Source organism: Cupressus sempervirens, chromosome 8 (genome assembly GCF_028749045.1).
Source record: "Cupressus sempervirens isolate cs-2001-9-10 chromosome 8, ASM2874904v1, whole genome shotgun sequence".
In the NCBI taxonomy this organism is placed as follows: domain Eukaryota; kingdom Viridiplantae; phylum Streptophyta; class Pinopsida; order Cupressales; family Cupressaceae; genus Cupressus; species Cupressus sempervirens.
Window position 1 is genome coordinate 171,707,504 of NC_143125.1, and position 14,883 is coordinate 171,722,386.

Here is a 14,883-nt window from a genome sequence, read left to right on the forward strand (position 1 = left end):
AACTAATGCTTTCATTTTTGTTAATTTCAAGGATAAACTTAATGCTTAAATGCATCATCTAGCTATCAAAAGTGGGTCTTAAAAGTAGTTTTCCTTTCTATAGAAAATATTATTTTATATGATAGTTCAAATGAAGGTAGTATGGGAACAATAGAGAAATTATTTTAGTTAATAGTTTAAATGAAGATTGTACAGGCATGGTACAGTAACTAGCTAAAAGCTTGGTGGGGAAACTCATAACCTTGTGCAATCAGATTTAACTGGGTTATTCTGAAATAGAACTAGATTTTTGGGTTGAGATCTTGCAATGGATGTAGATGGACTGCTGGTAATTCTCTGTAATGAGTGTTGGAAATTTCCAATTTTGATAATTCTTCCTATTATTTCAAAAGATGGTTTGATTTGCACTTTAAAAACACTCTTTTAAAGAGCCTAGTGTTCAAGTTGCTACTGGTTCTGATGGTAAGGGAGTAGGGGAGGAAATTGGGTGCTATGTGAAATATGTGTTCATTGGGAAAATCTTAGGGCTGTCAGCTTATTGCAAATATGGCTAGGTCCCTATTTCCACAATATAAAAACATTTGTTTGCATGCTAGCTTGAGAATGGTGGATTTTGGTATAATGCCATTTTTTGTCCAATTGCAGGGTCAGTTATTAGGCAGTTTTTACCTTGCTCATTTTGGTACATGAGTTTTTATTTGGTCTATAGTTATTCATTAGAGGTTTACAAGTGTCCAAATTTATATGGCTCTTGTATTTCATATAGTTTTTTAATAGCTTTAATGGGTTGGGTCCCCATTATAATCCTCAAATTATCAATAAAAATTACAAGTGTGACATTTTTTTTAAAAGAATGGTGTATTCTATCTCTAGTTGAAATCTTATGCTCTTTAAAATGAAAAAAAACTCTAGGAATAATTTATTGTTATAAATTATGGTTGGCATTGTTTGGGTAGTTCTTATTGATATGTTATATTAAAACAAATGTATTCTATTATGAGATTAATGAACTCTTATATGGTCTAGAATGTAATTAGTTTCTTATTCATAATGTATCTATATATGAACATGGTTTAAGTTTGACGTAACTTTTAGTATTACTATAGAGAAAAAAGTCTTCAGTGGCTTGTCAATTGGTGTAGCAAGCATGCAAGCTAGTGAACATGCATTGCTTCATGTGGGATGGCAACTGGGATATGGGGAAGAAGGAAACTTTTCTTTTCCAAATGTTCCTCCTAAGGCTGATCTCATATATGAGGTTGAGCTTATTGGTTTTTAGGAAGCACAGGAGATAAGTCTAATTCTTCTCTTCTCACACTAATTGGTCAAGGTATATATGTAGGCACTAAATGTGTAAGAGTAACAAAGGCTCAAATATTAAATGCTACACATTGTGTGATCCAATTTCCTTTGGAATGGCTAGTATTAGGGACAAAAAGGGTGAAGGATGAGGTTATATTTCAATGCTAATTTTATTTTGTATCATTCTTGAACCTTAATGTCTTTCGAAAAGATGACAAGCAAACTCTGTCTAGTGTTAATTTTGAGTGCTTGCTACAATGTAGACCTAGGTCGAATTCCTGCTAGTCTTCCCCTTCAACAAATACAAATCAGACTGGATACTTATTCCAACAATCTTGGTAGCCTACAGTTGTAGAACCAATTGTCTTGTCATGTAGTTACATTACAATTCGTAAATTATAATTTTATTTTCATTTATTATAAATTTGTCAAGATAAGGCACAGAGTGACATGACAGTAGAGGAATAGATTGAAGTAGCTAATATGAGACGAACAAAGGGTAATGCATTTTTTAAAGAGGGAAAACTAGCAGAGGCAATGCAGCAATATGAAATGGTGACATATCTATTCCTTTGTTGATTCTTCTATTTACTATATTCCAAATTACCTAGGTTCAGGTAGTTTTCCTACCTAGTAGACTTTTCCAAGATGTGGTTTTGTGCAAGCCCTGGCTTACATGGGAGATGATTTTATGTTCCAGTTATTTGGAAAATATAAGGACATGGAAAATGCTATTAAGAATACATGTCATCTCAACATGGTTGCATGTTTGTTGAAACTAAGTTGTTATGAAGATGTCATTGGCTAGTGTAACATCATATGTATTGTGCAATGGTGTATTGAGTCATTTTGTTATTATAAAACTTGTGATACTTTTGTACCCAATCTAATTTGAGGCCAAGGATTCCATAAATTGCAAGTGTGGGTCTCCTTTTACCTCTATATGTAGAAGAGATTAGGAAATGGGTCTCAACTCTCTAATGTTCAATTTCCTTATCTGTAGGTGTTAGTTGAAGATGAGAACAATGTGAAGGCTTTATTCAGACATGGGAAGGAAAAATATACTCTTAGGTAGATAGATGATGCAAGAGAGGATTTCCAAAAGGTTAAGAAACTTTCTCCTAAAGATAAGTTAGTGGTACGAGAGTTACATCTCTGACACAGGCAAGGATAGAATAACTAGGGCCAAAGGCTCACCCAGCTATCCAAACCACCCTGCAAGAGTTAACACAACAAAAAACACAACACAAAGATAGCACCAAGGAGAAATAACAAGATATCTTTTATTAACTCATCAAATATTCACCATACATGCCCAGCTGTAAGGCCTTCTGGGTTACGGCCAATTACAAACACATTCACATTCAAAGATCAAACTTCTTCTCTTCAAATCTTCTTCCTCCTCAAATCTTCTCTCCAAATTACTTAAATCTAAGCCTAAACACTCTATTTATACTTGCCAAAATGGCTTACAAATCATTCTAGAACATTACATAAAAGAAAGGCTGACAAAAGATCCTATCATTAAATTCATGATCAAAATTAAATATGCAAGTTGGCTCCCACTAAGAACAAAAAATAGACAACTCGGCACCCACTAGTTGAGTTTTTAGAGCTTATATCTTTTGTTACTACAAGAATGGCATCATTATTATTAGGTTCTTGCTCAATTTCTATCATCTGGTGCTGATTATATGTAATTACCTTGGTGATTTTAGCATAATGTAAGCATTTTTCTTTTTATTACGAACTTATTTATATTTTCTTAATGTTGGTACACTTAAACTTTGTGCCATTGAATGCAAAATTTCATAAAACAGTGAAAAAGAGATCTTTCTTATAACTATTTTAATGAAATTTTGTTGTCTATTTTCTATATAAATTTTATGCCCTGTTCATTTTTAGTAAACATCAAAAGTAGTTGTTTGAGTGCTGAAGTTATTGTGGGATAAATTGCATAATTTTCATATAGTGATGTTCAGTTTAGGATTATTTTCTTCTTCAACTTGTGTATTGTACTATACTGTACTTTGAAAACCAGTTGTCATGAATATGAAATTCCTTTGTTACTTTGATTATATAATATATCATTATTCATAGTTGAAAAAAATTTCTATCAACTTTGGCAATATCAAGAGTGCATAGTGAGGCATGTTACATTTCAATAGTTCTGCTTTTGCTTACATTATTGGATGCTTTCATTTTAAAGAATACATGTCCATGTTATATGTTTATGTTCTTCTTTGTTCCATGTTGTATCAAGCAATTGTTTCTTATCCAAGCCATTTAATTTACAACCTTTTAAATCTTTGCAAAGATAAAGTTGGAACGGGAGAATTTTTCTTCTCAAAGGTGTCCTCTGATTATAAAACATCCATTCCATTATATGTTCAACAAACAAGAAATATCTAGTTCAACAGATAATGGAATGGACACTTTACAATTAGAGGACACCTTTGAGAAGAAAAATTCTCCTACTCCAACTTTATCTTTGCTGAGATTTAAAAGGTTGCAAATTAAATGGCTTGGATAAGACTTGGATAAGAAACAATTACTTGATACAACATTTTAAAAAATTCAACCAAACATTGGTGGAAATTTTGACCAATTCTTGATAGTTTTGTACCAAGAATTGGTCAAAATTTCCACCAATTATTAAAAAAAATTGACCAAACATTGGTGGAAATTTTGACCAATTCTTGATAGTTTTCTACCAAGACTTGGTCGAAATTTCCACCAATTATTAAAAAAAATTCAACCAAACATTGGTGGAAATTTTGACCAATTCTTGATAGTTTTCTATCAAGACTTGGTCGAAATTTCCACCAATTATATAAAAAAATTGACCAAACATGGGTGGAAATTTTGACCAATTCTTGATAGTTTCCTACCAAGAATTGGTCAAAATTTTGACCAATTCTAAGAAAATTTCGACTAGACATTGGTGGAAATTTCAACCAACAATGACAAATCAGAGCTAGCAAAAATTAAAAAATTTTGATGAATGTATTGGTCAAAATTTTGACCATCGTGCAGGTTGGTTGAAATTTCAACAAGAAAAATTACCATGAACTACTTGGTTGAAATTTTGACCAACTTACATCAAAATTTTGACCAAAATTCATCAAAAATTGAGTCCAAATTTACTAGTGTAAAATGGCTAAACCAGAACTAGAACATGGAGAACATAGTAGAGAACAAGATCAACATAGGACTGAAAGAATTTGGGAACCTTTTACTGATGAGAATGAAGCAGAGGTAGAAATACTCCTGAAGCATACCGAAAAATGTCATAAAGACAAAAACTTCCATAAAGTCATGGAGATCTTGCTTAACAAAGAGAAAGAGAAATACTTTCTCAAACTTTCTTAAGAGGGAGCCAAGCTACCTCATCACTTTAACATTGAAACTATCATTACACTTGAAGAGGAAACTAAAACATCTAGATTGAAAAAACAATTGAAGATCATGCAAGACCAACTAGCCCAAATGATGTGTGATAAAGATAAACATACCAAAACATACACTCTAGATGCTCTTTCTCCATTTCCTTTTGACAAGAGTATAGACATGCCTCCTTTTTCAAGAGGAGTTGAGTTCCCTAAGTACAATAAATACTTTGGAACTATGGATCCCCAAGATCATTTATGGGAATTTGGTGTCTTATCTATGGAATTTATGCATAATTAGACATATCTCATGTGCATATTTCCAAGAAGTCTAGGTGGTTAGGCTATGGAGTGGTTTTCATGCCTGCCTATGGGTATCAAAACATTTGATGAGATTGCAAATGTGTTTTTCCAATAGTACTCTCACAACATACAATGCCTGGTTAACATTTGAGACTTGTGTAACCTTGAATAGAGAGTTGGGAAACCTTTTCTCACATTCCTTTAGAGATGGAGACAACTTTACACCAAATACTCACGTAAAATCCCTAAAACTGAAAAACTTGATATCTTTATGGATAATGTTTTACCTAATTTTGGGTATAAGTTTCAACTTCAAGGTCCATGTACCTTCAAAGATATGGTAATACAAGCTATCCAAATAGAGGAATTCATGGTCAAAAGGGTGAGTTAACCTTTCAAAAGGACACTAAACAAGGATCCACCTCTAATAAGGAAAAATCCAAGTATGTGAACAAAAATTGATAGGTTGCACATGATGCAGTTGTTGATAATGTTACTCCTAAGCCTGCTAAGGTAGCTTTCACTCTCATAGACAATCTCAAAGCATCCAAGAATGTTGAGAAAACTCGTTCTAACAACAAGACAGTTGGAAACAAACCAAAGAGCTCATCTTGGGTTACACACCCAAAATGAGAATTTACACCTCTTGGTGAACCTTTGGATGTTGTCTATAAGACCTTGCTACAAAACAAGCTCATTTCTCCATTGGATAACTCTCATCCTTATGATCCACAACCACAACCACCATAGTGGAATGAAACTGCATTTTGCAAATATCACCAAAACAAAGGTCACAAAAATAGCAATTGGATCAATGTGTGTCACAAAATCCAAGACCTAATTGACGATGGTCACATTGTTGTGGATGGACATAACAAGAATGTAGATCACAAGGCTTTCAAGGAGCTATTCCCATCTTATGAAAAAGGAGAAAACTCAAGATAGAAATCTCAAAACAATATCAACTATACATACTCTAATGATGATGATGAGATAGTCCACATGGTTGAACCCATGGATGTTGAGTACTCTGATGTTATCACCATCAAGGGCAAACAAGATGAAACTAAACCTAAGACACCATTTGTCTTAAGGGGTCTTTCTTCCAATACATTTGACAATGAACTATCAAAATCTTGTGCCAATGTTGTTACATGTTCTCATGCTAAGTTAGTTCTCAAAGGCCTTGTGCCTTCTACACCTGAGATAGAACAACACAAAGACAAGCCTCTTTCTGGTCCATCTGGAAAAGGAACAAAACTTGTAACAAATTATGTAGCTACTAGCTATAATATTCTTGATCAGTTACAATGAAAAAATTCTCAAATTACAATCTTTGAACTACTCAAAATCTTGTCTACTCATAGGTAGATTCTCGACAAATCTCTCACTAAGGCAAATGTACCTAAGGATCTAGCTCATGAGAGATTTCAATCTATGGTAGGTCATTTGACCTCATCTTACTATATGTCTTTCTCTGAGGAGGATGACAACTCATTGAGTCATCCATATAATCAACCTCTACAGATTAAGGTCATGATACACCAAAAATGTGTTTGTCCTGTGCTCATTGATAATGGAGCTAGTTTAAACATTGTCTTTGCTGCTCTGCTAAGCCAATTGGACTATTTTGAAGAATCCATTGATCCCCATTGTAAGATAACTATCAAAGCATATGATGAAGTTGAGCAAAAATATTTAGGTCTTGTGGTATTGCCTCTCCATGTTGGCCCTGTAGAAAGGGATGTCACTTTTTAGGTCCTTGACATTCCCTTAGCTTACAATATTTTTCTAGGAAGACCATGGATACATGAGATGCGAGTTGTGCCATCTACTTATGATCAATGCATAAAATTCCCATTTCATGGCTCTGAGGTCACCATACCTACAACTACTAGCTATGCTTATAACATGCTAAAATCTACTAAAAAAATTGTACATGCTAATAGGGGAATCTACACACCATCATGATAACAAGCTGAAGAAAATTGAATACTCACTCAAGTTGAAAGAAACTGGAATGGATGAATATCACATAGAACTAGTTGTATCTTTGACATCTCTTCTTGAGTCTCCTTGTCATTATGGGAGACTCTCTGAAGTGAAGAGAGAATTTGTGTTGACACCTCAAAATAAGTACAATGGTACCTTTGTCAAAGCTATTGTACCTCTTGAGGAGGAATCTTAAAATAGAGCTATTGTTGCATGGATCTACAAAGAAGAAACTCTAGTTGACCTCACAGAATAGGCTCATGAAATTACCCTTGAAAAGTATGGTCCTAGTCTTGGACTCATGAAATGTTCTAGCTACAAGGGGATTGGTCCTATTAGATGCAACAAAAATGGTTTGGTTGACCTTGTCAAGGCGATAGCTAGAAGGAATCAAGACACATCCAATCTAAGCTTTAAGAAGATTCCCTTCCATTTAGGGATTAACAAATTTATACTAGAACCTGAGAATTCATTTGAAAACAAGTCACAAGCTGAATTTGATAACCATGAGGAAAATGTTGATGATGAGGATCCTTATCCTTATCCAATTCTTGATGATCTTGCTAAATTCTTTACAGAACCAGATGATTTTGTACCACGTATTAGTACCATGGATGGTGATAGTGATTCTTCTAATGACATTATTGATTCTCCTGTATTCAACAAGAACAAGAAGAGTCTAGTCATGCTCTACACATTGAGTGCCTTTGCAAAAATCCAAAGGATGAAGGAGAGTATGTCCCTATCATTTTTGGGGAATTCTATAATCTGTCTCCATGTAGCACAGATTCCTAAGAGTGTGAACTTGACTCTCTCTCAAAAACAACTACATACAAAGACATAGATCAAGTTCATCTCAATGAAAAGCTCCTCAAAGTAGGTGAATCATCCAGGGTTAAGTTGGATGAGTCCTATCCAACTAGTGTCCTTGAGTCTTCGATTAATGATGTAAATGCTCAAAGGAATTCGAACACACTTATGGATGAAGCTACTCTAAGTCTCAAATTTCTTGTCCAAGAATTTAATGATTATACCATGAATGCAATAAAACCTATCACATCTCTTTCACTCACCTATCTTGAGATCATAAACTAGAATTCCAATGCATCTAGTGAAGTCCCTACATTCTAGAATGGCTATGCTCTTGCCTGCTACTTAAACACTGTCAAACTAGTAACATCTTCCACCAGCGAACAAAGTGTCAACATAACTAAAGCTAACATCAAATATCTTAGTCGTAAAATCAAAAAGAAAATAAATAGAAGGTTTGATGACGAAAACCACATTGTGTAAATATTAGAACCTAAAATAGTAAAAATAAAAGATGTATCCAAGGGTGAAAACTTCTCTGAGGTGTCTGTGGATGAGATATTTGATGCACTTCCTAGTCATTTTTAGGAAATATTAGTGATGTTGATAGAACTAATAGAGTTAATCAACTTGGGAATAGAGGAACAACCTCATATGATACATCTTGCATAGTCACTATCTCTAGAGGAAAAAGAGGAATTCATTGCCTTCTTCCAAGAGAAAAAAATAAACTTTGTGTGGACATACTTAGACATGCCAAAATTAGATCCTAATCTCATAATGTATCACTTGTTTATTGCACCAAAAATTAAACCAGTCAAACAAAAACTTAGGAAAATGCATCCTCATGTTGCATTACTAGTCAAAGTTGAACTAGAAAAGCTTATAAAAGCTAGTTTTATACATGCTATCGATTACGTTGAATGGATATCAAACATTGTTCCAGTCTCTAAGCATGACAAATCTATCATAGTTTGTACAAATTTCTAAGATCTAAACTTAGCATGATTGAAGGATGATTTTCCACTACCTAACATTGATATGATATTACACATGATAGTAGGATATGAAATGTACTCACTCATGGATGGATATTCTAGTTATAATTAGATCAAAATTACACCAAAAGATCAAGAAAAGACTACCTTCACTTGTGCATGGGGAACTTTATGTTGGAATGTGATTCCATTTTGCTTAAAAAATGCTAGTGCTACATATCAAAGAGTAGTTACTAAAAATTTTCATGACATGATGCATAAAGCAATGGAAGACTATGTAGATGATACTTTGGTTAAGAATGCAAAATGCAACACTCACCTTCAAGATTTGGGAACTATCCTGGATCACATGGAGAAATTTAGTTTGAGACTTAACCCCAAGAAATGTGCATTTGGGGTGACATCTGAGAAATTGCTTGGTTACATTGTGTCTACAAAATGGATTGAAGTTGATCCAGAGCAAGTTCAAGTGATCATGGATATGCCTCTACCTTGCAATATTAGTTAAATGAGGGGCTTACAAGGAAGACTTCAATACATTCATAGATTCATCTCATAGCTGGCAGATAAGTCGCAACTAGATGCGGGTATTAATACAACTTCAAATTTGGATCTAACTTGACATTTAGATCCATTGAAGCACAACTCCCATGTCTCATCTATATCGATAGGAAAGATGAATTCATCAAGAAACTCAATAGATTCTACTATTGAAATAGGAGAAGAACCCTTAGCCAAATTATCAGTCAAGGCTTTCCCTTCAATAGATTTATGAGAGATGAACTTTAAACCAAACTCTATTAAGAGCACAACCCATTTAGCAAGTTGCCCTTATAAATCTATTTTTGTGAAGAGATGCTTTAAAGGATCAAAATTCACATAAACATTAGCTTCTACATTAAGGAGGTAATGTCTAAGTTTTGACAAGAAAAAACTAAAGCAAGACATTGTTTCTTAATTGTAGTATAATGTATTTCATAAATTAATCAATGTATGACTTATATAATAAACAAGACATTCCTTACCATCTTGATCATGTTGAACCAAGATAACACTTAATGGATTAGAAGAGGTAGAAGTATAAATAAATAACAACTTATTAGGTTGAGTCAAATCTAAGATAGGAGGATAAATGAGATAAGTATTGAATTGTTTGAATGAGAGCTTACAATCTTCATGAAAAGAGAAAGTAAAATCTTTCTTAAGAAAGGAAGCGAAAGGAATAGTACAATCTGATAGGTTAGAAACAACTCTATGAATAGGTTGTATTTTCCTTGTAAGCTACGAAGTTTCAAGATATTGTGAGGAGGCATATTGACAATAACATCAATTTTCTCTCTATCTACCTCAATACCACTGTTAGGTATGATAAACCCTAGGAGCTTCCCATTGTCAAGCCCAAATGCACATTTTTGTGGATTCATATGCATGTTTTACTTCCTTATTCTCTCAAGGATTTGTCTAAGGGTAGGAACATGCTTGTTACATTTCATAAATTTTGCTAGAATTTTATCCACATAGTCCTCAAGAATATTATGTATGTAGTCATGGAAAATAAAAGTCACAACTTGCTAATAATTAACACCCACATTTATTAAACCAAAAGGCATCATTACCCAAAAAAATGTTCCCCAAGCAGTAATGAAAGTGGTTTTAGACTGATAATGAGGAATACAAAACTGATTATACCCAGAGAATCGATTCGTAAAATATAGTAATACATGTCCATCAGTTGAGTCCACTATCATATAATGTTAGGCAAAGAAAAGTCATTTTTCAAATAAGCCTTGTTTCAATCACAAAAATTAGTACACATCCTTATCTTATTTTTCCCCTTGGAGATAGCCACAATGTTAGAGATCCAAGGGGAGCAATCTATAGGACGCATTGTAAACACTTAAAATTGTTCTAAATGCTATATTAATTGATTTAATATCTCCCTTGACACTATAATTATTTATTTATTAATTAATTATATTTTGTCATGTTCCTCTACTTATTTAATTAAATAGGTTCACTTCCCTAATGTAATTTAAATACTTCCCTCTAATGTATTAAATTTATTTAATACATAGTGCTCCATAAATCCCCTTTTAAATAAATTTCAATTTATTTAATTTCCTCCACTTTATTAAATTCTATAATCCTTTTATTAAATTAAATCCTATTTAATCTAATCCTAATCCCACCTAAAAGCTAGTCAACCACCCATCACTCTCATCCTTCTAAGTCTACCCACTAATTAATCCCACTTTATTATCATAAACACCTATTAGTCCCTAAGTGTTTTCTCACACATGTATGAGCAAATAAAAAATCCAAGAAAGCCCCCTTTTCATTAATCTCTCCAAAAATCCTCTTACACTCTTACACATTGTACCCCTTTCCTTTATCCAAGGTTTCTCACACATGTGTGTGCACACCTTGAGCCATCTCAATCATAAAAAAGGTTGACATTGACCTTTGCTTCACTTGTTGCCTTATCCCATGTCTCTTCCTTATGAAACCTATATGGATGCCACATAGATGCCACCTCCTCAAGTCTTCTCTCAAGCCTATAAGTAGAGCCCTTGTCTCAAGCATTTTTCATCTTCCCCATTTGCATTGTTATCATACTAGTATAGTGTTAGAGTTTTTAGAGATTTTCATGCTTAGAGCTAACCCTTGGTAGTTGTTTGCATTGTTTCAATTTCTAGATTTTACATATTTTATGGTAGTATACTATTGTTAATTTATTTCATTGCATATCATCTCCACACTCACCTCCTTGGAATCCTTTTGAGGTTGGCTTACTCATTCCACATTCATTTTAGCATAGCTTTCATATATACATTCTTGCATTCATTCAAATGATTTAAAGGGATTCTTCCATATTTGTGTTTGAGAAGAGCACATCAATATTGAGTCACACCAAGGTTGTATGAGGAATCTTTCTTTTCGGTTGCATTAAGTTTTAAAACTCAAGTATAGAATTAGTTGTATTTTGATTTACTCTGAATCTTTGATATACATGTACAACTAACTTTTTCTTGTTTACACGTGCTTCTGATAGGTTAGGTTTTTACATATACACGTACAAAACCAACATCCAAGAGTTTTCATATCTCAGCCTTAACAAGAAGAGTTATTCTAGAATTCATTTTATGAATTTTCTTCTTAACAACCTTAACATTGGTTGTCAAAAATATGTTGTGAGTAACAATTTTATGATCAATGCTAGGCCTATCAGAATATTTTGAAGCAAAGATATCAAAAATTTCAAAAGAAGCTTAGTAAGTGGTTTTTTTTATCCATTTCATCCAAACATTTCCCAATCTTAATAACCTTTTCAGAATCATCCTTATCAAAAAGAACATCTACCATTTCAATGATTAAAAGATTTCTCTTATGTGCTTCCTCCATAGAAGGAAGATGATCAAGATGTTGTTTCAATTCAGTTTCTTCTCCAAAATCCTTGTTAATATACAAACGATAAGATGTTGTTTCAATTCAATTTCTTCTCCAAAATACCTATTAATATACAAATGATAAGTTTTTATCTTAGTATGATGAAAAGAATGTAAAAGCTCATATGTGTCTAGAAATTCAGCCAAAGCATTATCGAAGGAGAAATAATCTAAAGAAGGTGATTGACCAAATGTGATAAGATGTAGGTTTGATAACTTCAATGGACCACTAAAAATATGAGTCACATTCAGAAAGAAGGAAGGTTTCTTAGAAGGATTAAATCCCAAATCATAAGTATGTTCATAACCATCATTACATAAAGGAACTTGTATTTCTTGTTAAAACTTTCCACATAGACAATGGTATTTAGGACCATAACAATCAACCATGTCAAAAATAGTCAAAGGAGCTTCATAAGAAACTACCTCTTAGCCATCTTGTTTAATAGTTTCAATGGTTTCCTTAGATGAACCAGAAACAAAGTTATTACTTAACTCTCTAGAAAGAGTAGTTGAAATAACTTTTTCATCCTTAGGTTGTTCACATGCTTTCATGAAAGAGAGATCAAAGACCTTATATTATCTAATGAATATTGGGTTAAAGTATAAAGTTCCCCAATCATCTTCAGATGAAGAAGAAGAGGATTCTTCATTTTATTGATTGTTATTTTCAATTTTATTCTTTAGTTTCTCTTCTAGTGGTCCCACCACCTTAGAAGATTCAACATTATAGTAACTATTAGGTCTATCTTCTGTAGGAAGAGTATACATCATGTTTTCATAGATAAACTTCACCTTGCAATGGAGAGTAGAGGGAATATCATGCATATTATGTAACCATGGTCTTCCTAAATGAAGGTAGTTGAGAGGTCTTGGCATTACATGAATTAGAGTATCCAATACAATAGGATCATATTTAATAGGAAGAGTTATAACTCCCAAAGGTTTCTTAGCAATGTTATCAAAGCCACAAATAGGAGGACTATCTTGCTTCATAGTAGACATATCAGCATCAATATCTTTCAACATATTTAAGTTACAAATATTAAATCTTGGCCCATTATTAATTAAATTTATTTGAATTAGTTTTTCACTGATAAGGACGAATTAGTTTTTCACTGATAAGGACCGCAACCATAAGAGCATCATATTGGTCTTGAACTTTCGTAGGTGGAAAATTATCCTTAGTAAACACAATTTGAAGAGGAGAAGGTGTATCAAGCATTCAATTTAGAAATAATTAATGTTATCCAAATTAGGTGGAGGTTCAAGAAGAGTAGATAAATCCTTTTTCAAACCTTTATGATAAGTACCTAAGATGTTTGAAGAAGTTCCCATAAAGAGATCTTAGTGGGAATAGTGGTTAACTGCTCAAAAATTTCATACTCTTCTCCAGAGGAACCAGGTAAACAAGGTGCTTGAGGAAGAACTAGTTGAGAAGGTGGTAAAGATGTAGGAGCTACCAAAACATTGGGCTAAGGATTATTTTGTGTCTGATAAGTGTGAAAATTTAAAGTGTAATCATATTTCCCTTTAAGGACTATAAGAGGCTTATCATCCTAAGGAACTCTCTTAAGAGTGATAATGGGTTGTTGAGATGGACATCCTTTAAGAGTGATAAGGGGTTGAGAGAATTGTATAGGTTCCATACTACACACTGCATCATACATAGGAAGTCATGATATAACCCTATTGTAAATGTTGGTTGTAAAAGATGTAGAGGAAGTCATAGGAGGAATGGATTCAATGAAGATCTCATTCTTTTCATTTTACCCTTCACTACTAGAAACCTTTAAAGGTTTACTAGTAGACATGTCATCAAAATACTCATGAAAGAAATCATACACCTTGAAGCAATATTACTCAAGAGCATATAAGAATGTAAAATGCGAAGTAATCCTAACAATGCAATATATTTTTGTATTTTTGAATTTATGAATGTAATTCATAAAAGATCTAACTACCAAGTTCAAACAAAAGGAGTGTTCATGGCAAGTTCACCAAAATGTTTAGGGGAAAACGACACCAATGATAACAATGAAAACAAGACTAAGCAAGTTGAGCACTTTCTCCTTGAGTCATTCAATACAAGAGAAAGAGGGCTTCCAAGAATAACTCTTTATAAGCCCTAAATTTAATTAGAAAAACTCCAAAGAGGATAAAGGGATGCCAATACAAAATCTAAAAACTTGTCAAGGAAGTGTGGTATCAAGTTCTCTTTCATGCAATGCAAACAAGAGATGAAAAATATAGATCTAAATACATACAAGTAGACCAATAGAGATCTAAAAGTAGATGTATGCTAAGAGGAATAATAAGAGATAAAGCACCCACCTCAAAATATGAAGAGGAAGATGTAATTTTTCTTCAAACTATAGATATGAACTATTTTTGAAGTTCTTACCATGAATCTTGGAATAAATTGACAAAAAGGAATGAAACCTAGAAATCTCCTAAAAAATAGAGACTAGAGGACTAGGTTGACTTGGGAAGATGTCCTACAAATAGGTTGATGTAGTCTAGTGACCTAAGACTAACTCCTCCATAAAGGTTCCAAAAAATAGGTTCCAAATTTGTCAACCTTTTGTTGATATCCTGTAAATTTGTAACAAGTTTTATGTGTGTGTGGGTAGCTATAAAGGT

The 14,883-nt window shown here is 33.2% G+C and overlaps 1 pseudogene; it reads left to right on the top strand.

The window, feature by feature from the left end:
• The first annotated feature begins 603 nt into the window (after positions 1 to 603).
• Positions 604 to 2,461, top strand: LOC149542102 (peptidyl-prolyl cis-trans isomerase FKBP42-like; annotated as a pseudogene).
• Positions 2,462 to 14,883: the final 12,422 nt, after the last annotated feature.